Source organism: Saccopteryx leptura, chromosome X, assembly GCF_036850995.1.
Source record: "Saccopteryx leptura isolate mSacLep1 chromosome X, mSacLep1_pri_phased_curated, whole genome shotgun sequence".
In the NCBI taxonomy this organism is placed as follows: Eukaryota; Metazoa; Chordata; class Mammalia; order Chiroptera; family Emballonuridae; genus Saccopteryx; species Saccopteryx leptura.
Genome location: NC_089516.1, coordinates 137,133,029 through 137,158,762, shown reverse-complemented (window position 1 = coordinate 137,158,762; position 25,734 = coordinate 137,133,029).

The following is a 25,734-nucleotide window of genomic DNA, read 5'->3' as shown; positions in this document are numbered from 1 at the left end:
AATTTATCCATTTCTTCTACATTGTTGTATTTGGTGGCATATAATTTTTCATAGTATTCTACAATAATTCTTTGTATATCTATGATGTCTGTGGTGATCTCTCCTCTTTCATTTTGGATTTTATTTATTTGAGTCCTGTGCCTTTTTTCCTTGGTGAGTCTTGCCAAGGGTTTGTCAATTTTGTTGACCTTTTCAAAGAACCAGCTCCTTGTTTTATTGATTTTTTCTATAGTTTTTCTGTTCTCTATTTCATTTATTTCTGCTCTGATTTTTATTATCTCCTTTCTTCGGCTGGTTTTGGGTTGTCTTTGTTCTTCTTTTTCTAGTTCCTTAAGGTGTGAAGTTAAGTGGTTTACTTCGGCTCTCTCTTGTTTGTTCATATAGGCCTGAAGTGATATGAACTTTCCTCTTATTACTGCTTTTGCTGCATCCCAGAGATTCTGATATGTCGTATTTTCATTTTCATTTGTCTGTATGTATCTTTTGATCTCTGCGCTTATTTCTTCTTTGACCCATTCATTTTTTAGAAGTATGTTGTTTAGTTTCCACATTTTTGTGGGTTTTTCCCCCTCTTTTTTGCAGTTGAATTCTAGTTTCAAGGCTTTATGATCAGAAAATATGCTTGGTACAATTTCAATTTTTCTAAATTTGCTGATATTGTCTTTGTGGCCCAACATATGGTCAATTCTTGAGAATGTTCCATGTACACTAGAGAAAAATGTATACTCTGTCGCTTTGGGATGAAGTGTCCTGTAGATGTCTATCATATCCAGGTGTTCTAGTATTTCGTTCAAGTCCACTATATCTTTATTGATTCTCTGTTTGAATGACCGATCTAGAGCCGTCAGCGGAGTATTGAGGTCTCCAAGTATGATTGTATTTTTGTTAGTTTTTGTTTTAAGGTCAATAAGTAGCTGTCTTATATATTTTGGTGCTCCTTGGTTTGGTGCATATATATTAAGGATTGTTATGTCTTCTTGATTCAGTGTCCCCTTAATCATTATGAAGTGACCATTTTTGTCTCTGAGTACTTTTTCTGTCTTGTAGTCAGCATTATCAGATATGAGTATTGCTACACCTGCTTTTTTTTGGGTGTTGTTTGCTTGGAGTATTGTTTTCCAGCCTTTCACTTTGAATTTGTTTTTATCCTTGTTGCTTAGATGTGTTTCTTGTAGGCAGCATATAGTTGGATTTTCTTTTTTAATCCATTCTGCTACTCTGTGTCTTTTTATTGGTAAGTTTAATCCATTTACATTTAGTGTAATTATTGACACTTGTGGGTTCCCTACTGCCATTTTATAAATTGCTTTCTGTTAGTTTTGTATCTAGTTTGATTCTTCTCTTTTGTTTTTCTATCATTTGTTTCTGTTTGTTTGTGTTCCATACTTCTTTCCTCTGTTGCTACCTTTTTTAAGTCATGTTTTTTTGTGGTGGTTTTTTCTAGGGTGGTTACCATTAAGTAATGAAAAGGGTACCTACCATATTCATTGTAGTACCCTATCTTATAAGTATTTCTGCACTTCATCGTCCTTTGCTACTGTTAATCTCCATTCTCTCCCCCCCGTTTTTTTTTCCTTTGTTGTCACAGTTTAAGTTTGGTTTTATTGTGTTCTTGGTGGAGCTGTTACTTGTGGTGTTGTTTTCTTTTGTTCTTTGAATCTGGTTGGAAAACTCCCTTTAGTATTTCCTGGAGTGGGGGCTTTCTCGTGATAAATTCTCTCATCTTTTTTTTTTTTTTTTTTTTTTTTTTTTTAATTTTTTATTCATTTTTAGAGAGGAGATAGAGAGGGAGAGAGAGAGAAGAGAGAGAAGGGGGGGAGGAGCTGGAAGCATCAACTTCCATATGTGTCTTGACCAGGCAAGCCCAGGGTTTCGAACTGGCGACCTCAGCATTTCCAGGTCGACACTTTATCCACTGCGCCACCACAGGTCAGGCAATTCTCTCATCTTTTCTGTATTTGTGAATGTTTTTATATCTCCTTCATACTTGAAGGATAGCTTTGATGGGTATAGTATTCTTGGCTGAAAGTTCCTCTCTTTCAGGGCTTTAAATATTGGGGTCCACTCTCTTCTAGCTTGTAGAGTTTCTGCTGAGAAATCTGATGATAATCTAATAGGCCTTCCTTTATATGTTGTACTCTTCTTTTCCCTGGCTGCCTTGAGAATTTTTTCTTTGTCATTGGTTTGTGTCATCTTTATTATGATGTGCCTTGGAGTGGGTTTGTTGGGGTTAAGAAAACTCGGTGTTCTGTTTGCTTCTTGAATTTGAGGCTTTAGTTCCTTCCACAGGCTTGGGAAGTTCTCGTCTATTATTTGTCTGAGTATATTCTCCATTCCATTTTCTTTCTCTTCTCCCTCTGATATACCTATTATTCTTATGTTATTCTTTCTGATGGAGTCAGATAATTCCTGTAGGGCTTTCTCGTTTTTTATTATTTTTGAGTCTCTTTCTTCTTCTCTCTGTTGTGCCTCAAGTTGTTTGTCTTCTATTTCACTAATCCTATCTTCAATCTGGGTTGTTCTGCTAGCTAAGCTTGTTACCTCGTTTTTCAGTTCGTGAATTGAGTTTTTCATTTCTGTTTGATTTGTTTTTATAGTTTCAATTTCCTTGGTAATATATTCTTTGTGTTCATTGAGTTGTTTTCTGATCTCCCTATATTGCCTTTCCGTGTTTTCTTGTATATCTCTGAGTATTTTTAAGATTTCTATTTTAAATTCTCTGTCATTTAGCTCCAAGGCTTCCAATATGTTAAGTCTTTTCTCCATAGATTTTTCCACATCTATTTGTGTTACCTCTCTTTCTTTTGTATCCATAATATTCGATTTCCTCTTTCTTATTGGCATCTGAGGGTGGTCTTGTTGATAGCACACAGGCGCACTTTCTCGCGGCTTGAATGAGCGTCCCTGCGGTAGCTTCCTCCACACCCTCGTCTCTCAGATTCGAGTGATAACAGTCCTTTTGCTTTCAGTTTGCTCCGAAGATAAATTTTCCTGTTTCTAGTTGATAAATTTGTTGTGATTTTGGGGAGATCTGTCGGACGCGCTGCTCTCGGCGCCATTTCCGTGACGTCACTCCTCCACTCTTATTTAATGTGGTGTTAGAAGTTCTAGCCAGAGCAATCAGACAAGACAAAGAAATAAAAGGCATCCATATCGGAGAAGAAAAAATAAAGGTATCACTGTTTGCAGATGACATTATCCTACACATTGAAAACCCCAAAGAATCCACAAAAAGACTACTAGAAACAAAAAGCCAATCCAGTAAGGTCGCAGGATACAAAGTTAACATACAAACATCAGTAGCCTTTCTGTATGCCAACAATGAAATATTTGAGAACAAAATAAAAAAAAAAGAATCCCCTTCATAATTGCAACAAAAAACAAACAAACAAAATACCTAGAAATAAACATGACAAAGAATGTAAAGGACCTATATAATGAAAGATACAAAGCATTGTTAAAGGAAATCGAAAAAAATACAATGAGATGGAAGAATATTCCTTGTTCTTGGATAGGAAGAATAAATATAATCAAGATGGTCATATTACCCAAAGCAATATACAAATTGCAATTCCCATCAGCATTCTAATGACATTTTTTAAAGAAATGAAACAAAAATTATGAGTTTTATATGGAAATATATAAAACCCCAAATAGCAAAACAATCCTAAAGAAAAAGAAGGAAGCTGGGGGCATTACAATACCTGACTTCAAAATATATTATAGAGCCACAACAAACAAAGCAGCATGGTATTGGCAGAAGAATAGACACTGAGACCAATGGAACAGAATAGAAAGCCTAGAAATAAAACCACATATACATGGTAAATAATTTTTGATAAAGGGGCCAACAACACTCAATGGAGAAAAGAAAGCCTCTTCAACAAATGGTGCTGGAAAAACTGAAAAGCTACATTCAAAAGAATGAAACTTGACTATAGTTTGTCCCCTGGTACTAAATTTAATTCAAAATGAATCAAAGACCTAAATATAAGACCTGAAACAATAAAGTAAATAGAAGAATACATAGCTTCTAAACTCGTGGACCTTGGTTTTAAAGAGCATTTTATGAATTTGACTTCAATGGCAAGAGAAGTGAAGGCAAAAATAAATGAATGGGACTACAACAGACTAAGAAGTTTTTATCAGCAAGAGAAATTGACAACAAAATAAACAGAAAGCCAACTAAATGGGAAATGATATTTTCAAACAACAGCTCAGATAAGGGCCTAATATCCAAAATATAAAAGAACTCATAAAACTCAACAACAAACAAACAAACAATCCAATAAAAAAATGGGAAGAGGGCATGAACAGACAGTTCTCTCAGGAAGAAATACAAGTGGCCAGCAGATATATGAAAAGATGCTCATCTTCATTAGCTAATGCAAATCAAAACTGCAATGAGATACCACCTCACACCTATTAGATTAGCTATTATTAGCAAGACAGGTAATAGCAAATTTTGGAGAGGCTGTGGAGAAAAAGAAACCCTCATTCACTGTTGGTGGGAATGTAAAGTAGTACAACCATTATGGAAGAAAGTATGGTGGTTCCTCAAAAAACTGAAAATAGAACTACCTTATGACCCAGCAATCCCTCTACTGGGTATATACCCCCAAAACTCAGAAACATTAATACATAAAGACACATGTAGCCCCATGTTCATTGCAGCATTGTTTACAGCGGCCAAGACATGGAAACAACCAAAAAGCCCTTCAATAGAAGAGTGGATAAAGAAGATGTGACACATATTCACTATGGAATACTACTCAGCCATATAGAATGATGACATCGGATCATTTACAACAAAATGGTGGGATCTTGGGAACATTATATGGAGTGAAATAAGGAAATCAGAAAATAACAAGAACTGCATTATTCCATATGTAAGTGGGACATAAAAATGAGACTAAGAGACATTGACAAGAGTGTGGTGGTTTCAGGGGGATGGAGAGGGGAAGAGAGAGGTGGAGGGGCACAAAAAAAACTAGATAGAAGTTGACAGAGGACAATCTGACTTTGGGTTATGGGTATGCAACATAATTGATCAACAAGATAATCTGGACATGTTTTCTTTGAACATATGTACCCTGACTTAATTATGTCACCCTAATAAAACTAATAAAAATAAATAAATAAATAAATAAAAGAAGTACAATGATAACCTGATGTGCCTTCCTTTATATGTTATGTTCTTCTTTTTCCTAGCTGCCTTGAAGATTCTTTTTTGTCATTTATTTTTGACAATTTTATTCCAATGTGCCTTTGAAAAGGACTTTTTGGGTTGAGGTAACTTGGCATTCATTTTGCTTCTTGGATTTGAAGCTCTCTTTCCATAGGCTTGGAAATTTCTGATCAATTATTTGTTTGAATAGGGTCTCCAGCCCCTTCTTCCTTTCCTCTTCAGATATAACTTTTTTTCTTATATTGTTCTTTTTGATGGAGTCATACAATTCTTGTGGCAATTTCTATTTCTTTTTAATCATGAGTCTCTCTCTTCTCTTCTTTGTAAAATCTCTAGTTTCCTGTATTTAATATCACTGATTCTCTCCTCTAACTGGCTTGTTGTATTAGCTAAACTGCATACCGCAGTTTTCATTTTATGTTTTGAGTTTTTTATCTCTGTTTTTAAAGTTTCAATCTCTTTTGTGAAGTACATATTTTGTTCATTAATATGTTTTTGGAGCTCATTAAATTGTTTATTAGTGTTTTATTGCAAAACTTGAATTTTGAATTCTTTATTGTTTAACTTCAAGATTTCCATGTGATTGAGTTTACTTTCTGAAGATTTTTCATTATTTTCTGAACTATATCTCATTTTTGTATACCAATAGTATTTGATTCATTCATATTTGATGGAATTTGAGTGTTATATTGTTAAGAACTTTATCAAAATACAACTAAAAAATAAAAAGTAAATGTAATAAATACAATAAACATATAAAAGTTTAAAAATAATTACAAATGAAAAAGAAAAGGCACAAATGACAATTTTCAAATATGAAAAATATCAAAAACAATCAAAACACCCAGAAAAATAAGAATTTAATATATAAAAATTAAGTAAAATGAAATTAAAAATAAAAAAATAATAAATATTTGTTTAGAGACTTTTTTTGTTTTCTTCCAGTAGGTGTCACTGTTTAAACTTACAGCTATGTGAAATTTCCAGGCTGATTTCTACTAAGATGTTGCATTGCAATGATGTAGGCAGGGCTGCAGTCATGTTGGTTTGTGGTGCATGTTGTAAAGGCTTTATGGCTTTAGCAATGGTGATCTCAGGGCTTCAAGTGCTCCTCCGTGTCTCAACAGACAAGAGGACTAGCTAGGGAGAATCTTTGTTCTTCAGGGGAGAGAGTGGCTCTGGAGAGTTAACTGGGATCTGGCATTGGCACTCTCTTTACCCTGCGAGGTGAGGAAAGTGGGATCTAAGAGGCTGGGGTCTGCACTTTAGCTTTCTCTGTTTTTACACTGAGTGTGGGCTGCTGGCAGTTCATGGCAACACTGGCTGTGACCCCTTGTTCTTCTGCTTTTCTGTTTTAGTAACTCCCCCTCAGCCCCACAATATCACCACTCCTTACCACAGAAAGAGACCCAGAGATTCCAAGGTTTCCTTCTTTCCATAGCCCAGGCTGAAAAAAAAAAACCAAAAAGCACAGGTCCCTCCAGGCTTCCCTCTTCTCTAGAGATGAGTGAATAAAATACAAAACAGTCCAAGCCTCACTCTTTTTTAGAGCCAACCATAAGTGTGTCTTATCTTCTTCCCCCTTCTCAACTCTTCCCATGTTTAGCATATTTGGTGCATAAATCTTTCATGCAAACCTGTGACCTGAGATATTTCACTTCATTATAGCTGTTCAATTTGTTGAAATCTCATGGGGAGAGATAAGGAGTATCTCTCATGCGCCATTACTCTGATATCATCTCTCAAGTTATAAATTTCTAAAAAATCAGAACAATGAAGCCTTCCTTTTGAATAAAACATATTTGGTTAATACACTTTTCAAGGAAGGGAATAGAACTAATATTCATTCCATATTATATTATGTAATCTATCATATTCCTTTCTTACACTAATGTCTCACCAGCTAGTGATATTATTATTTACAGACTTGAAAACTGAGACCTAGCCGTGGCTGAATTGTTTAGTGATAGAGCAGCAGAACAGCATGTGGATGTTCCAGGTTCGATTCCCAGTGAGGGCACACAGGAGAAGTGACCATCCGCTTCTTTTTTCTTCATTTGTCTCTTCTTTATCTTTCTCTCTCTTCCACTCCCTCAGCCATGGCTCAATTAATTTAGTGTTTTGGCCCTAGTTGCTGAGGATAGTTCTGGAAAGCCTCCACCTCAGGCACTAAAAATAGGTTGGTTGTGAGCATGGCCCCAGGTGAGCAGAGCATAAGCCTGAGACAAGGGTTGCCAAGTGGATCCCCATTGGCGTGCATGTGGGAGTCTGTCTCTTTATCTTCCCTCCTCTCACTTGGAAAAGAGGAAAAAAGAAAACTGAAGCTTAGTGAGGTTAACTATTTTATCCAAGGTCATATATATACTAAATACTCAAAACAAAATTTGAACTTAGTTCTCTGTCCTTCTAGCACTTCACTTTCCACAGGTCCACAAAGGTTATCATTCAGAACAGATTAGACAATTACAGAAAGTGTTTGCTAAGAGCATCTGTCTGTGTGACTTAAAACTAAGTTAACAAACTTTATCAAATTATTACATTACATCAGAAAAGATACTCTGCGTCTAAAGCAACTCCAAAATTTATAGCAGTGATAATTTTTAGCAAAATGGCTCCCAAATATATTGAAAGATTTGAAACATATTTTTGTTGTTGGGATAAACAATATCCATTTTACGTGTATATTTGGAAAAATATAGTACACTTTTTTTACCCTATGCAACTGCTAATTAATGGCTGAAGGACAGCTCTGATGCTAGAAGGCAGGTTAGGGTTGGTTTGACAAAAGATAGATTAGCACCTGTGTGAGATAACACATGTGGTACAGTACCTAGATTGGAGTAATAATATTTATAAACAGTGGCTATTGTTATAGCTTATATTATGGTCCCTTTGTTTTATTAACCCTTTGTCATTCCACAGGGGAAATTTCTCCAGTACTTTGGTAAGTGTTTCTCAACTTCAACAAGACAGACATTTTGTACTGGATAATTCTTGGTTTTGAGGATTGTCCTTTACATTGTAGGATGTTTAGTAGCAGAGCCAAGATTAGAGTGAAACAAATGAGGTGAATGAGGTACTTGCCTTGAGCATAAAATTTAAGAGGACACCAAAAATTTAGTAATCAGCATTAGTAATATTTTAAATGTTTATTTTATAGATATTAGAGAGAGGAAGAGAGAGACTCAAAGACAAGAATATCAATCTGTTCCTGTATGTGCCCTGACTAGAGATTGAACCAGGAAACTCTGTACTTTGAGACAATGCTCTAAACAACTGAGTTATCTGGCCAGGGTGTAATATTTTAATATGGTTTTAAAAAATCAAAATGTCCTCCAATATCCAAGATAAACAAAATATCAAAATTTAGTAAAATCAGAACTGCTGATTTTTTCTTTTTGTCTTGGGTTTCAAAGTGACCAATATGGTATTATTATTAATTCTTTTACTGCCTTATTTAGCAGTGTCCTTGACCTCTACCAATGAGATGCCTGTAGCATTTGCTCACCCCAACTTTTGCCCACCAACACTGTTTCCAGGTATTTCCAAATATCCCCCGGTAGAGCAAAGACACCCCAGTGAAGAACTTACACTATTAAAAAAAAATAAAAGGAAAGAACCTATGTTATGGACCTAGAGTCATAAAGGTCATTTTCATTAAAAGGAAAAAAAGTAATTATTGGGTGGTCTGAGAGGCTGAAGGGTATGATAACACTCTGACTAAGGACAGGATTCTGACATCACATGATCTTGAGACCAAATCTCAAAATAAAAACTTGGTAGATGTATGTCCCTATGTATTTTAGTCCTATGGGGTTATGTGAAGGTTAAAAAAATGATTTGTGCAAATAATTTAGGATAGTATATAATGCATGGTAAGAATGTAAAATTATTAGTCACTATTAAAATTAGGAAGTAATCAATGGGCTGAGTATAACTCTTCATTTTTGTGTCACAATGATAGGACTACTTATTATTTTGAGCAAGATGATCCAGGTATTATAAGAAAGAAGAGCATATTTCCAATGGATTAGGTCTTCAGATATATTAGTACAGGTAATTATTCTCATTTCAGAAGGTAATTATTCTCATTCAGAAGTTTGTCTTTTAATTAAATATTTTGGTATGCAAGCTGCAGTGTCTTTCATTGCCAGCTTAGAGCTTTGACAAACTTGATTGCAATTCAGAGGAAAATGTTTATTGTAAGGGCTGGAGAGTTTACCCACCCATGTTATCCTTATACAATCACTTTAACAAACTAAAAAAAAATTAAACACCCAATACAACTGGAATTCAACAGCTTCACAAATCTTATTTTATGTATAGCTTATAGAGCCTGATATATTTTCATCTAAATGAAGACTAAAAGAAAGTACCAAAGTCTATTTCCACCCCTATTTCCCCCTTCTTGACCTTCCCTCACTCTACATTCACCCCATTGCCCACCTTTCCCTATGACTACTGCTACCCTGTAGTCTGTATATATGTATTATGTATATACGTTTTTGGCTTCACATGGGGCATGAGGAGCACAATGCTGTGTATAGATGGTGTTATTTTAAGGACATTTGAAACCAAGTCAACACAATAAATAAATAAATAAATAAATAAATAAATAAATAAATAAATAGAAAAAAGTGCCAGAAATGTTGAGCCACTCAAACATGCTTAAATATCCATTTCAAGGAAAATCATATATGGTTGTAATGCTTCCAATTTATTTTACTTTTCCTTAAGTTCTTAATTGTGGTAAAAATTGCTTCTCTAAGTCTAAAATTGTGATTTCAAAAAAGTTTACAGCTTTTTTGAGTTATATTTCTCATGCCATAGAACTTGCCTATTTAAAGTGTACAATTCAATGGCTTTTAGTATAATCACAGAGTTGTGCATCCATCACCACTTAATTTTAGATTATTTTCATTATTACTAAAAAAGAAACTCTACATTCCTTAGCCATCATCCCCAAAGAATTTTCCTTTTCCCCAGTCCCTGCCAAACACTTATCTAATTTCTGTCTTTATGAATTCACTTACTTTTGAACACTTAATATAAATGGAATCCTTCAATCTGTGCCCTTTCGTGCCTAGCTTCTTTAACTTACCATAATATTTTCAAGTTCATTCACGTTATAGTATATATACCAATACCTCATGCCATTTTATTAATAAATAACATTCTATTCTAAGGATATATGACATTTTGTTTATCCTTTATCTATTGATGAATATTTGGGTTATTCCCACTTTTTGGATATTATGAATAATGCTGCTATAACCATTCAATTACAACTTTTTCTGTTGACATGTTTTCATTTTTCTTGAGTATATACCTATGAGTATAATTTCTGGGTCATATGGTAACACCACATTTAGTATTTTGAAGATCTGCCAGAGTATATTCTAAAGTGGCTACACAATTTTACATTCCCTCCAGCAATGTAATAAGAGTCTACTTTCTCTACATCCTGTCTAAACACTTGCTATTATCTGACTTTTTTACTCTAATCACTCAGGTGTAAAGTAATCTCTTTTTGTGATTTTGATTTGCATTTCACTTATGACTAATGATATTGAGCATCTCTTCAATGTGCTTATTGGACATTTTTATCTTTTTTTTTGAGAAGTCATGGATTTATTTAGACAGCCCAAGAAGTGTGGAAAGCATTAGGTGGCAGTTGGAACCATCTGGAATGTAAACAGGAACTCTAGTTAAGTATATATTAATTATACACCAAGCCCTTCCATCACATTAATGAATTAATTAGCTTATCCTACAGGTAAAAGAAAGCCCTTTCTTCTAATGACAACAAAAATTATTCTATTTGTGTGTTCTTAAGTGAAAGTTAACAGAAAGTAGCTAATGGGAGAAGTTTACTTACCATGAAGAATGACTTAATTAATCTCTAAGATTAAAAATTCCAGAACATCTTACTGAAACATGGATTCTGCCAGGATAGGTCAGATCATTGGTGTGTGCCCTTGAGCCCCTTTGAGCAAAAGTCTAATATGACTGTGCTTTGTAATTGTTAACTTAATTGAGTTCATTTCACTGTGCTTTCAGTTGACCCTGTAGAATTTTTTTTTCTTTTATGGTTGAGAAAGAACTTACACATTTCTCTTCTCTGAAAATAAACTTTTATCAGAAAAATAATATGAATATACAATCCATCTATATTGAATTAGCACAATCGGATCCAACATTTGATTCATTTAAGAGGATTTGCATTATTACAATTAAAGGTTGGAGGTTGAGATGACTACCCATCTTTGAAAGAACTCTAGATAACCTGATAAATTTAGATGTTTGGAAATACTTGTTCAGTAGTCTGGTGACAAATACAAATGTCAAAGTAAAACAGAACTCCAAGAATTATTAATTTAAATTAATTAACCCAATGATACTCTCATAGAATTTTACCACTACTGCAGAACCCAAATGAATATAATGTTTAAGCTAGGTAAGCTGTTTTTGTTGTGGGATGTTTATTCATAATGAGCTGCAGAAGGTTAATCTAATGGGATGCAGGACTGTATTGGATGGTGAAATGCTTTGTGACCAACATTCATTTGAAGTATCAATTAACTTTTAATTCTTGGAGGGAAACAAAAGCAGCACTGCACAAAGACTAAATTGAGGTGATATAAGGGGCACAGATCCCATGGAAACTTAGGCCTGCTACCCTTTTATAGCAGGGAAAAGCCCCCTTAACTAACACAAAGAGGTTGAAGAGTAAGGAGGCAAAAGGGTGAATTGATGTGTGCCCTGTTAACTCAATGATGTTTCTAAAGACTGAATGGAAGAGTCAAAGCCACCCAAATCAAAACAGTGCTAAGTCAACAGCCTGGCCAAGACAGCACAACCTGAAAGGATATGCAAATCATTCAATCTGATAACTGCTTTGGGGTATCACTTGGTCCTCTAGCTCTTTCTTCCCTGGAACCTTTTAAACTTCACATAGAACAGCAAATTGCTTTACTGTTCAGTGTATCCAAACTCCAAGAAAAGTCCAATATGTATCAATTCAAATAAAAAAAAAACCATAAAAATGGTGGGTGATAATTTCCAATAAAAATTATATTTACTATACTCAATGTTTCCCTAAAGGGTTCTTTTAAGCAACTTGCTATGTGATTTTTATGAAGCAACAGCTGTGGTCCTACAGACAAGTCCCACATTTAGCAGGGAAGATAAATCTTTCCATGAAGTGCTGTTGTGGACATATGCAGCTTCTGACTACCAGACAACACAGGAGTACATAATTAGTTTATTTTCCAATGGTGGAGCCACCTCATGCTTTTCTTCAAATTCTATCAAAACATACACACTGTAAATAGAAACATGTTTATTTGAAACCTCTTTGCGTGAGCAGCTGTCTTGGCCAGGCCTGGCCGAAGATCTGAATGCTATTCATATCTGCACTGCAGCCAGTAAATGCTTGGCTTTGTTCATCCCCACCAGTGGAAACAGTCAGACAATGTCAATTGGGAAAGGAGCCTTAATGATCTGAGGCAGGTGTCCTCAAAGACTGCCCAGGTGAGAAGGTCAGCCTGTATACCATGACTCACTCATTCTCAGTTTACAAAGCTTCCCCTCCACAATTAATTACTGCCATTGGTTTACTGACCCACACAAGTGAAAGGAGTCTGCTCAGGACTACTTTGGGCTTTTTCTACTATTTGAAAGACTTGAGGACAAGCAAGAGCCACTATTTTCAAAAGGAGGATGGGTTTGAAACACTATCCAGAATCTCTAAAAAATGAAACCATAGTAATATGAAAGAATAAGCAGCTGCTGAAGCCTAATAAAGTAACTGCCAGAAGTACAAAGATGGCCTCTGGACAAACGTTCATCAAGACTAAAAGACTCATATTCTCCAGTTCAAAAAAGTACGGAGACGCTTTTTTTCTTGTCATTAATGAATTTTAAAATGTCATTGCAGGAGGCAAACCAAATGGAAGAGAATAATCTCCCCTTATGTTGTATTTTATGTTTTTGCATTCTCAATGCCCCAGTCTATGTACTGCCTCATTTTACCTCCCACAATCCAGTGAGGTAGGCAAGGTGAGTACTAGGAGCTCCACATGACAGATGAGGAAAGTAAGTTCAGAAGGGTTAAGGGACATATCCATAGTCACACAACTAATTGAACCAGGGCTGGAACCCAAGTGTAACAGCAATAGAACAGACACCTCAGAGTTGCAGGGTGGTCTCACAAATCCCAAGGGAGTGCATCTGGATGCAATGTAGGTTAAGCAAAGCAAGCTTTCCTAGGTAAGAAATTGGCTTTTGATGGCTTGGAAAGAAGATTGACCTCTTTTCTACAAAGAGTTGGCCAAAACATTCAAATCCAATTTGTAATGCTGTCTACTCTGGCTCAACAGGACATTAAGTATTTCTAGAAAGACCTTCCAAGATCATGGAGTTTCTCACAATTGCAGAGATTATGACTAACATTTTATGAACTCTCAACCTTTGTACAGAAAGATTCATCTTTACTAGTTTTCACCTCTCTGCGAACTTCAGAATCCATTTGGATATACATTATTTTATTATAACCTGTCTTACTCCAGAAAGAATTCCAGGAAACTGAATTAGTGTTCAAACAACCCTGCCTAAAGTGGGATCATTTTTCATCATTGTGACATCTATCCAACAAGCACTGAAAGGAAATAACTGTCATTCTGTAAACTAGTGATCAATAAACAAACCATTCCTGGATTCAAATCCTAGCTCTGACTCTTGCCATATATGTGGCCTGGGACCAGTGACTGAAATCTCTCTGAAACTCAGTTGTCTGGCCTGGATATTGAGGATAATAATGAAGATTCAGTTAGTGCGCAAAAATCACTTAGTCTAGTGTCTGATGTGTGCACTGTGAGCATTGCATTTTAGCTGTTAAAATTACAAGCTTTTTTGTTTTGACATTTAAATAAGTTATCACCTATTAAACAGTGAACACAATGACTGACATCTGGTAAGTCCTATGACATTGTTACTTGTTATAGTAATAATAATAGCGTTTTTATTATTGTTATCTTACTCTGCTACCCTCCTCATATCTTATAATGCAGTTAAACTTAACACTTACCTTCTTGTCTTTGCACATACATTTGTCCCTTTAATTCTGCTGACCTTGCATTTTTGGTTTTATTTAATAACTTGGTTTCGCTTTCAAGACTCAGATCAGAAGGCAGTTTTGGGAAGTTTCTGCAAAGTCTCAAGGGTGAGAATAGTGTCCTTTCTCTGCGTTCCTATGACAATCTGTGTACTTCCCCTACAACAGTACTCGTGAATCTTACCTTGTAATCTCCAGTCCCCTTCACTAGACTGTGTGTTCTTCTGGGACAAAACTAGATCTCTTTCATCCCTTTACCCTCTAATGCCTAGCAGAGAGTAGATAAGAATATATTTGTTGAAGAAATGATTCGTAATATCAATGACAATTATGGTTATGATTATAATTACCAGTAACAGGGTTGTCTGCAATTTTGTTTGAGGAAAACTACTCAAATATCCAAGACATAAAATTTATCCTTCAGGCCCTGGAAGAGGACAGGAAGCACAGGTTTGCTTCCTGATTTCTTAGGATGCTCAAAAATTAAGGACAGCTTTAGTACCATCAGCAGTCAGCTATAGCAGTGCCTCAGGAGTCCAAGGCTTTTCCACCTATTCCACACAAACAATCCCAGCAGCATTTCTTGAGGCCTGCTAATCAGAGTTTCAGCAGCAATCATTTGCTTAGCACCAAAAATTTTGCTCATCTCTTATCCTTACAACTCTGTAATAAAACAGCTATTAGTCTTCCCATTTTACAACTAAGACTCAGGATAAGTTACCTGCCCAACTTTACAGAGCCAGTCAAAGCCAGAATCTGGAGCTATTGAAGACAAGAAACAGTCTCACTGAACCCAAAATCCATATTTGTAGCAATGTCGCAATACTGCTAGCTTAGTCCTTAAGTGTCAAGCACCGGAAAGTTAACACAGTTGAGTAGATTGAGACTTTTTTCTCCAGGAGCTTCTGAACTAAAAGGACACAGAAATAGGTCCACAAATAACATACTGACCAGTACAAGAATAGAATTTATAAAACAGGACAGGACCACAGAGAAGTAAATGATTAAATGTAACTAGCAAGCATTTGGAAAAATAATCCCTTTTTAAACAACTAAATCACAAAAGCTGTACTTCTTCCTTAGACTCTGCAAACCCTGTTTATTTGGCTCTTGCTCAACTCCCTTCCCCATTTCATTTCTCTCTCTTCATTCAGTGTCTGTCCTTGCTGAGGCAAGCATAATAACATCCTTAAAGCTGCCCATCCCCTCACATTTATTTCCTAGCCAAGTTCCACTCATTGTTTGAGAGAAAATTTGAAAAGAAATGGGTATTCAGATTCTATAACTTTCAAGATTCCTTCCAAATCTAAGACTTGAAGATTCTCTGAAAAAAGTGCTCAGAGGTAGAGAGCTCCTTGAGAGAAAATTTCAGAAAATAGCAGAGACCTACTTAGCACAACCATAAAATCACTTTTAAAACTTCAAATTTGCTTCACTCTTTTATGTGCAGAAGTATCCCAAGGAAGAGTTTCCAATATCTGTCCTTCAATTTTTAAAATGTACTGTATACAATTTTAAACTGCTTTCACCATTTTAAATGTTAGAATTTTACCAGTGGAGGCCCTTTTTATTTTCAAATAAAAATTTGATTCAGATCAAGTCCAAAGGTTTAAACATTGAGTTAAAAATTAACCCTTGAGTTCAAAGGTGATTTTTAGTGCTGCAAAATGCCCTTGCTCTTGTTCAACCCTCAGGTTTCTAACCTATTTCTTCAGTCCAAGGATATTGAAAATAGAGACTCAGAGGTAGAAATCTTTTTCATTCTTATCCAATCACCTATCTATACCACGTTAACAACAATTTTTGGTAACTAAATAATGATTATCTAATTCTAAAATATTATTTAAATCTAATAATAGAATTAAAAATAGTTCAGTCTTTCAGCCTCCAGATATTAGCTACATGTTATCCCCTAGCAAACTCCATTGCCCACTGGTCATTTCTATAACCTGCGCTTTCATTTAAGACAGTACTGTCCCTACATACAACAACAAAAAAAATAAGATAAATATGACCTTGTCAAAATTAAAATATTTTTTGCTTCAAGAAATACAATCAAGAGAGTGAAAATACAAATCACAGGATGGGTTACTGTATGGCCAGTAGCCACTGCCATCATGACCATGCAAGTGCAGGTTCTCATTAGATTCAGGCAGACAGTAAAGAAACAGTGCAGCCAAAAAATGGTGGGCCATTGCTTTATTTTAACCTCACAACCTGCCAGCGGGTAAGAAAAGTGGGACAACACTTCCCTTTCTATTCAGAATTCCCAAAGCCACTGACTCATCTGGGTTTTCCTAGAATCAAAAGCCCCCACCAGGGTCAGTCACCACTGGATCCCAATCTGCAAACATGGCTCCTTACTCAGCAAAACAGACTTCTCTCTCCTTCCCTTCCATCTTGGCTTCTTCTTCTTCTTCTTTTTTTTTTAAATAAATTTTTATTAATGTTAATGAGATGACATTAATAAATAAGGATACATATATTCAAAGAAGACATGTCTAGGTTATCTTGTCATTAAATTATGTTGCATACCCCTCGCCCAGAGTCAGATTGTCCTCCGTTACCCTCTATCTAGTTTTCTTTGTGCCCCTCCCCCTCCCCCTATCCCTATCCCTCCTTACTTCCCGTGTCCTCCCTCCCCCCACCCCTGGTAACCACCACACTCTTGTCCATGTCTCTTAGTCTCGATTTTATGTTCCACCAATGTATGGAATCATGTAGTTCTTGTTTTTTTCTGCTTTACTTATTTCACTCCATATAATGTTATCTAGATCCTACCATTTTGCTGTAAATGATCTGATGTCATCATTTCTTATGGCTGAGTAGTATTCCATAGTGTATATGTGCCACATCTTCTTTATCCAGTCTTCAATTGAAGGGCTTTTTGGTTGTTTCCATGTCTTGGCCACTGTGAACAGTGCTGCAATGAACATGGGGCTACATGTGTCTTTACGTATCAATGTTTCTGAGGTTTTGGGGTATATACCCAGTAGAGGGATTGCTGGGTCATAAGGTAGTTCTATTTTCAGTTTTTTGAGGAACCACCATACTTTCCTCCATAATGGTTGTACTACTTTATAGTCCCACCAACAGTGGATGAGAGTTCCCTTTTTCACCGCAGCCTCTCCAACATTTGCTATTACTCGTCTTGTTGATAATAGCTAATCTAACAGGGGTGAGGTGGTATCTCATTGTAGTTTTGATTTGCATTTCTCTAATAACTAATGAAGATGAGCATCTTTTCATATATCTCTTGGCCATTTGTATTTCTTCCTGGGAGAAGTGTCTGTTCATGTCCTCTTCCCATTTTTTTATTGGATTGTTTGTTTGTTTGTTGTTGAGTTTTATGAGTTCTTTGTAAAATTTCGATATTAGGCCCTTATCTGAGCTGTTGTTTGAAAATAACATTTCCCATTTAGTTGGCTGTCTGTTTATTTTGATATCAGTTTCTCTTGCTGAGCAAAAATTTTTTATTCTGATGTAGTCCCATTGATTTATCTTTGCCTTCACTTCTCTTGCCATTGGAGTCAAGTTCATAAAATGTTCTTTAAAACCCAGGTCATGAGTTTAGTACCTATGTCTTCTTCTGTGTATTTTATTATTTCAGGTCTTATATTTAGGTCTTTGATCCATTTTGAATTAATTTTAGTACATGGGGACAGGCTGTAGTCGAGTTTCATTCTTTTGCATGTGGCTTTCCAGTTTTCCCAACACCATTTGTTGAAGAGGCTTTCTTTTCTCCATTGTGTGTTGTTGGCCCCTTTATCAAAGATTATTTGACCATATATATGTGGTTTTATTTCTGGGCTTTCTATTCTGTTCCATTGGTCTGAGTGTCTATTTTTCTGCCAATACCATACTGTTTTGATTATCGTGGCCATATAATATAGTTTAAAGTCAGGTATTGTAATGCCCCCAACTTCATTCTTTTTCCTTAGGATTGATTTGGCTATTCGGGGTTTCTTATAGTTCCATATAAATCTGATGATTTTTTGTTCCATTTTTAAAAAAAATGTCATAGGAATTTTGATGGGAATTGCATTAAATTTATATATTGCTTTGGGTAATATGGCCATTTTAATTATATTTATTCTTCCTATCCAAGAACAAGGAATATTTTTCCATCTCATTGTGTCTTTCTCTATTTCTCTTAACAATGCTTTGTAGTTTTCATTATATAGTTCCTTTACATTCTTTGTTATGTTTATTCCTAGGTATTTTATTTTTTTTGTTGCAATCCTGAAGGGGATTATTTTTTTGAGTTCATTTTCTAATATTTCATTGTTGGCATATAGAAAGGCTATGGACTTTTTTACGTTAATTTTGTATCCTGCGACATTACTGTATTGGTTTATTGTTTCTAGTAATCTTTCTGTGGAGTCCTTCGGGTTTTTGATGTATAGGATCATATCATCAGCAAAAAGTGATACCTTTACTTCTTCTTTTCTGATATGGATGCCTTTTCTTTCTTTGTCTTGTCTGATTGCTCTGGCCAGAAATTCTAGCACCACGTTAAATAAGAGTGGAGATAGTGGACAACCCTGTCTTGTTCCTGATTTAAGCTGGAAAGTCCTCAGTTTTATTCCATTTAATATGATGTTGGCTGATGGTTTATCATGTTGAGATATTTTCCTTCTATACCCATTTTGTTGAGAGTCTTAAACAGGAAATTGTGTTGTATTTTCTCAAAACCTTTTCTGCATCTATTGATAAGATCATGTAGTTTTTGTTCTTTGTTTTGTTGATATGGTGTATTACATTAACCGTTTTATGTATGTTGAACCATCCTTGAGATTCTGGGATGAATCCCACTTGATCATGATGTATTATTTTTTTAATATGTTGTTGTATTCGATTTCCCAGTATTCTGTTTAGTATTTTAGCATCTGTATTCATTAGAGATATTGGTCTGTAGTTTTCTTTCTTTGTGCCATCCTTGCCAGGTTTTGGTCTGAGGGTTATGTTGGCCTCATAAAATGTGCTTGGGAGTATTCCTTCTTCTTCAATTTTTTGGAAGACTTTGAGTAGAATAGGAACCAAGTCTTCTTTGAATGTTTGATAGAATTCACTAGTATAACCGTCTTGGCCTGGACTTTTATTTTGGGGGAGCTTTTTAATAGTTTTTTCTATTTCCTCCCTGCTGATTGGTCTGTTTAGGCTTTCTGCTTCTTCATGACTCAGTCTAGGACAGTTGTATTGTTCTAGGAATTTATCCATTTCTTCTAGATTGTTGTATTTGGTGGCATATAGTTTTTCATAGTATTCTACAATAATTCTTTGTATATCTATGATGTCTGTGGTGATTTCCCCTCTTTCATTTTGGATTTTATTTATTTGAGTACTGTGCCTTTTTTCCTTGGTGAGTCTTGCCAAGGGTTTGTCAATTTTGTTGATCTTTCCAAATAACCAGCTCCTTGTTTTATTGATTTTTTCTGTAGTTTTTCTGTTCTGTATTTCGTTTATTTCTGCTCTGATTTTTATTATCTCCTTTCTTCGGCTGGTTTTGGGTTGTCTTTGTTCTTCTTTTTCTAGTTCCTTAAGGTGTGAAGTTAAGTGGTTTACTTGGGCTCTCTCTTGTTTGTTCATATAGGCCTGAAGTGATATGAACTTTCCTCTTATTACTGCTTTTGCTGCATCCCAGAGATTCTGATATGTTGTATTGTCATTTTCATTTGTCTGTATATATCTTTTGATCTCTGCGCTTATTTCTTCTTTGACCCATTCATTTTTTAGAAGTATGTTGTTTAGTTTCCACATTTTTGTGGGTTTTCCCCCCTCTTTTTTGCAGTTGAATTCTAGTTTCAAGGCTTTATGATCAGAGTATATGCTTGGTACAATTTCAATTTTTCTAAATTTGCTGATATTGTCTTTGTGGCCCAACATATGGTCAATTCTTGAGAATGTTCCATGTACACTAGAGAAAAATGTATACTCTGTCGCTTTGGGATGAAGTGTCCTGTAGATGTCTATCATATCCAGGTGTTCTAGTATTTCATTTAAGGCCAATATATCTTTATTGATTCTCTGTTTGGATGACCAATCTAGAGCCGTAAGCGGTGTATTGAGGTGTCCAAATATGACTGTATTTTTGTCCGGTTTTTTTTTTAGGTCAATAAGTAGCTGTCTTATATATTTTGGTGCTCCTTGGTTTGGTGCATATATATTAAGGATTGTTATGTCTTCTTGATTCAGTGTCCCCTTAATCATTATGAAATGACCATTTTTGTCTCTGAGTACTTTTTCTCTCTTGTAGTCAGCATTATTAGATATGAGTATTGCTACACCTGCTTTTTTTTAGGTTTTGTTTGCTTGGAGTATTATTTTCCAGCCTTTCACTTTGAATTTGTTTTTATTCTTGTTGCTTAGATGTGTTACTTGTAGGCAGCATATAGTTGGATTTTATTTTTTAATCCATTCTGCTACTCTGTGTCTTTTTATTGGTAAGTTTAATCCATTTACTTTTCGTGTAATTATTGACACTTGTGGATTCCCTATTGCCATTTTATAAATTGCTTTCTGTTAGTTTTGTATCTTCTCTTTTGTTTTTCTATCATTTGTTTTTGTTTGTTTGTATTCCATACTTCTTTCCTCTGTTGCTACCTTTTTTAAGTCAAGTGTTTTTGTGGTGGTTTTTTCAAGGGTGGTTACCATTAAGTAATGAAAAGGGTACCTACCGTATTCATTGTAGTACCCTATCTTATGAGTATTTCTGCACTTCATCATCCTTTGCTACTGTTAATCTCCATCCTCTCCCTCCCTTTTTTTCTTTTGTTGTCACAGTATAAATTTGGTTTTATTGTGTTCTTGGTGGAGCTATTACTTGTGGTTTTATTTTGTTTTATTCTTTGAATCTGATTGGAGAACCCCCTTTAGCATTTCCTGGAGTGGGGGCTTTCTGATGATAAATTCCCTCATCTTATCTGTATTTGTGAATGTTTTTATATCTCCTTCGTACTTGAAGAATAGCTTTGATGGGTATAGTATTCTTGGCTGAAAGTTCCTCTCTTTCAGGGCTTTAAATATTGGGGTCCACTCTCTTCTAGCTTGTACAGTTTCTGATGAGAAATCTGATGCTAATCTAATAGGCCTTCCTTTATATGTTGTACTCTTCTTTTCGCTGGCTACCTTGAGAATTTTTTCTTTGTCATTGGTTTGTGCCATCTTCATTATGATGTGCCTTGGAGTAGGTGTGTTGGGGTTAAGAAAACTCGGTGTTCTCTTTGCTTCTTGAATTTGAGGCTTTAGTTTTTTCCACAGGCTTGGGAAGTTCTTATCTATTATTTCTTTGAGTATATTCTCCATTCCATTTTGTTTCTCTTCTCCCTCTGATATACCTATTATTCTTATGGTATTCTTTCTGATGGAGTCAGACAATTCCTGTAGGGCTTTCTTGTTTTTTATTATTTTTGAGTCTCTTTCTTTTTCTCTCTGTTGTGCCTGAAGTTGCTTGTCTTCTATTTCACTAATCCTACCTTCTATCTGGGCTGTTCTATTAGCTAAGCTTTGTTACCTCGTTTTTTAACTCGTGAATTGAGTTTTTCATTTCTGTTTGATTTGTTTTTATAGTTTCAATTTCCTTGGTAATATATTCTTTGTGATCGTTTAGTTGTTTTCTGAGCTCTCTAAATTGCCTTTCTCTGTTTTCTTGTATATCTGTTTTATTGGCATCTGAGGGTGGTCTTGTTGATAGCACTAACTAGAATTAATAAAGATTAAAAAGTAAAAAAAAATTTTTTGGGAAAAGGAAAAAAAAGAAGAAAAAAAAAGAAAAAAAAACACTCTACAACAACAAAAAACAATAATAATTTATTATTTCCCCCTTTTTTCTTTCTTTTCTTCCCCTCCTCTCCCCTCCTTAGGGAAATATCATGATGACTTGTGAATTATATTATGCTAAATGGAACAAAAACTGCCCATAATGGAGAGCCTGATTTGGGGTGAAGTGTTCAAGGGACAAAAACGGGAGTAGGGACCTACTAAATGCAAAGAAAAGAAGAAAACCTTAGACAAGTATAAAATGATTTGCTTGTAAGTGATGGTCAACTAAGAGTTATAATGAGAGGGATAAGAGGGAAACAGAAAAAAGGAGGAAAAATAATAATTAAAGAAGAAAAAAAAATAAGTAAGAATCTGTTGTATTAAGTGGAGCAAAGACTAAATACAATGAAGACCTTGGGTGGGGAGGAATGCTAATGAGTTAAAAAGCAAAGTAAAAAGTACCCAAAATGCCACAAAAACAAACAAAAATAAGCAAAAAAACTTGAGTCCCAAATTAAATAATTTGTTTGTGATTGAGGATTGAATGGGAGGAAAAGCAAAAGGAGAAAAGAAGAAACGAATAGAAAGGTAAAAATAAGAAAAAGAGAAAAACGAAGGAAGAAAAAAAGGAAAAGAACAAAAACAAAAGGGGAGAGAGTGAGAGTTAAGGGTTTTGGAATGTAACCCTAATGGAGAGTAAGGATGAAGAAAAGAAATAAAATGTAACACTCATGGGTAGTGTAGTTCAAGAAAAGGGAAGCATAAGATGGGCATAAAATAAAAGGCCCAAGGTGAAGGAAATAGAAGTAATAATAATAAAGGCAATAAGATAGAAGAAACAACAACAATGAAAAAATAGTGGAACAAGTTATAAAGTCTGTGGATTTTTCTTGATTTTGAGAGGTTAACTTCTTCCTTTTTATTTCTCTCCCTCTTCCTGGTCGGTGACTCTGTACCCCAGGCTCTGCCCCCTGTGTCATGCTTAGGTAGGGATTTGCAGTTGATGGGATTCTATGGCAATGTCACATAATTGGCTTTAGTCTCGTTGGTAGTCAAGGCTTGTTGACATTTGCAGGGTCCAACAATGAGAGAGTTTGCTTTCCTGTAGCCTCTCTCCTAGTGTCTCCTTCCTGAATTATCAGCCTGGTGATCCAGCTATGAGGCTGCCAGTGCTTCTGCCTGGGGAGTAAGAGGTTCAAAGAGCTGGGAAATCCCCACTCTTTCCCCACTCAGTGCAAGGCTCTGGGTAAGGCTCTGGCAATCAGAGCCTCCAGCGTAATCACGCGGGGCTGGGAGCCAATTGTTGTCAAGGTGACTTTCAATAAGCCTCTAAGCCTGTTCAGTCCCTAGCATTCAGTTGGATCACTCAACCCAGGCTTTCCACACTTTGTAGCCTGTTTTGGCTGGGAAGAAGAAGCACTAGTCGCTGCTTGCTCTATAGATCTTAACATCTTCCAAGTCCCTCTTGTTAGCATATATCCCTGAATATGAAAGCTCTGTCAATCAGAAGTTGCCCCCGCCCCTTTAGCGAGGGGCACTAAAAAATATTACGCCTCTTGTCTTGGGTCGCTGAACTGAGAGAGATCTTATCAATTAGAGCCCCGTGGGTGCGCAGATCTCATGGGTTAAGCTAATTTCAGTGATTGGATCCGCAGCTGTGCTCCTGAAAGTATTTCAAACTGCCCGCGTGCCCCTCCCCCAACACTTGATTGTTAGCTTGAATGGCTGGGTGAGGTGCCCCGCCCACGGAGAGAAGCTCCGGAGTAGGGAAGATAGCTTTGACACCCTTTCCGCTTACCTTGCCACTGGCGGCTGGGGTGTACTGGGCGCAAGGGAGAATGGGGAACTCTGGGTGTTCGGGCGAGTGGGGTGCTCTGGGCGTGTGGGCGGGTGGGATGTTCAAGGCACATGAGCGAATGGGGTGCTCTGGGCACACCGGTGGCTGGGGATGCTCGATCGCAGTGCGCGGGCCTCTGGCGATGCTCGCGGCGCAAGGGAGCTTGCTCTGTGACCAGACCGCGGCACGGGGTGCGCACACGGTTTCTCACGTCATGCGGGCGGCTGTTTGCAGTGCTGAGGCTGTTGCTCCCCAAGTGTGGGTGGGCAGTTGCAGTGGGTTGACTCACCACAGGCGCACTCCCTCCTGGGCTTGAATAAACGTCCATGTGGTAGTTAGCTTCCTCCACACCCTCAGCTCCGTCCTGTCTCTCAGATTCAAGAGATAACAGCCCTTTTGCCTTCAGTGTGTGTGGAACTCCGGAATGCTCAGAGGATAAATTTTTCTGTTTCTAGTTGATAAATTTGTTGGGATTTTGGGGAGATCTTTTGTACGCACTGCTCACGGTGCCATTTCCGTGACATCACTCCTCCTTATTCTTCTTCTTTTTCTTCTTCTCCTCCTCCTTCTTCCTCCTTCTAAAAAACTACCTGGGCCCACAAAGACGCTTCCTCCAGCACATATTAGCATAACAATGGCCCTTCCCAAGACATAAGGTAATTAGCAATATCACAGACCAGGACCATTTTTAACCGTGAAAGTTAGCAAACTCAAAAAATTCAGATTTTACAAACTCATTTGCCCAACAGAGACAATACAGTGGTACCTTGAGATACAAGTTTAATTCATTCTGTGACTGAGCTCGTAAGTCAGGCAACTCATATATCAAACAAATTTCTCCCATTTAAAATAACTAAAATAAATTTAATCTGTACCAGCCCTGTGAAACTTCCCCAAACCATCTAAATTATGAAAAAATACATGTTTTTAATTAAGAAACACACATATATACTTTATCAATACATAAAAATATATAAGGTCTACCGGAAAGTTCTGTCCATTTCTACTGCAAGTTTAGACACGTAAGCACATGTTTATTTGTTGCATGTGTGCCTCTCTATTTTTATCACATAATGTATACATACTGACATAGTAAATTAACTAAAACAAAGTTGATTCACATTAGTCTTATGTGTGAAGCAATAGTGTACCCATGGCTACTGATAAGGTTCATTTACGCCACTATAATTTTTACAAATTTCAACAAGGAAGAAATGCTACAGAAGCATGTCTGTCGCATCCATTATATTCCCTGGACTTAGCAACCTCAAAATTTTTTGAAGGGCAAAAAATTCAAAAATGAAGAAGATATCAAACAAGCACTGGTTCAATTTTTCACATCAAAAGATAAAACATTTTTCAAAAATGAGATATACAAATTGCCCTCACCCTGGCAAGAAATCATTAATAATAATGGCAATTATATTATTTAATAAAGTTTATTGATGGTAAGAAAAATTTTTATTTTGTTTTATTCCAAAAACCGACAGAACTTTCCGGTAGAATTTATATATGAAGTAAAAGAAAAAAGTGTTATTTAGTACTGTATTTTTACCTTGAAGACAGATGAGTGTAGCTAATGGAAGTGAGTGGTGGAGGAGCAGGGAGGGAGGAAATGATGCAGGCACTGTAGACAGGTAAACTAAAACTGCACTTTCTTAACACTAACTTTAAACTAAAACTGCATTTTCTTTACTTTAAACAAAACTAAAACTGCATTTTCTTTACTTAAAATGAAACCACAAACACTTAATTGGAAAAAAATGCACTTTCTTAACTTTAAACTTAACCTAAGCTTAACATTACATATTTTTTATTTAATCATCACCTGTT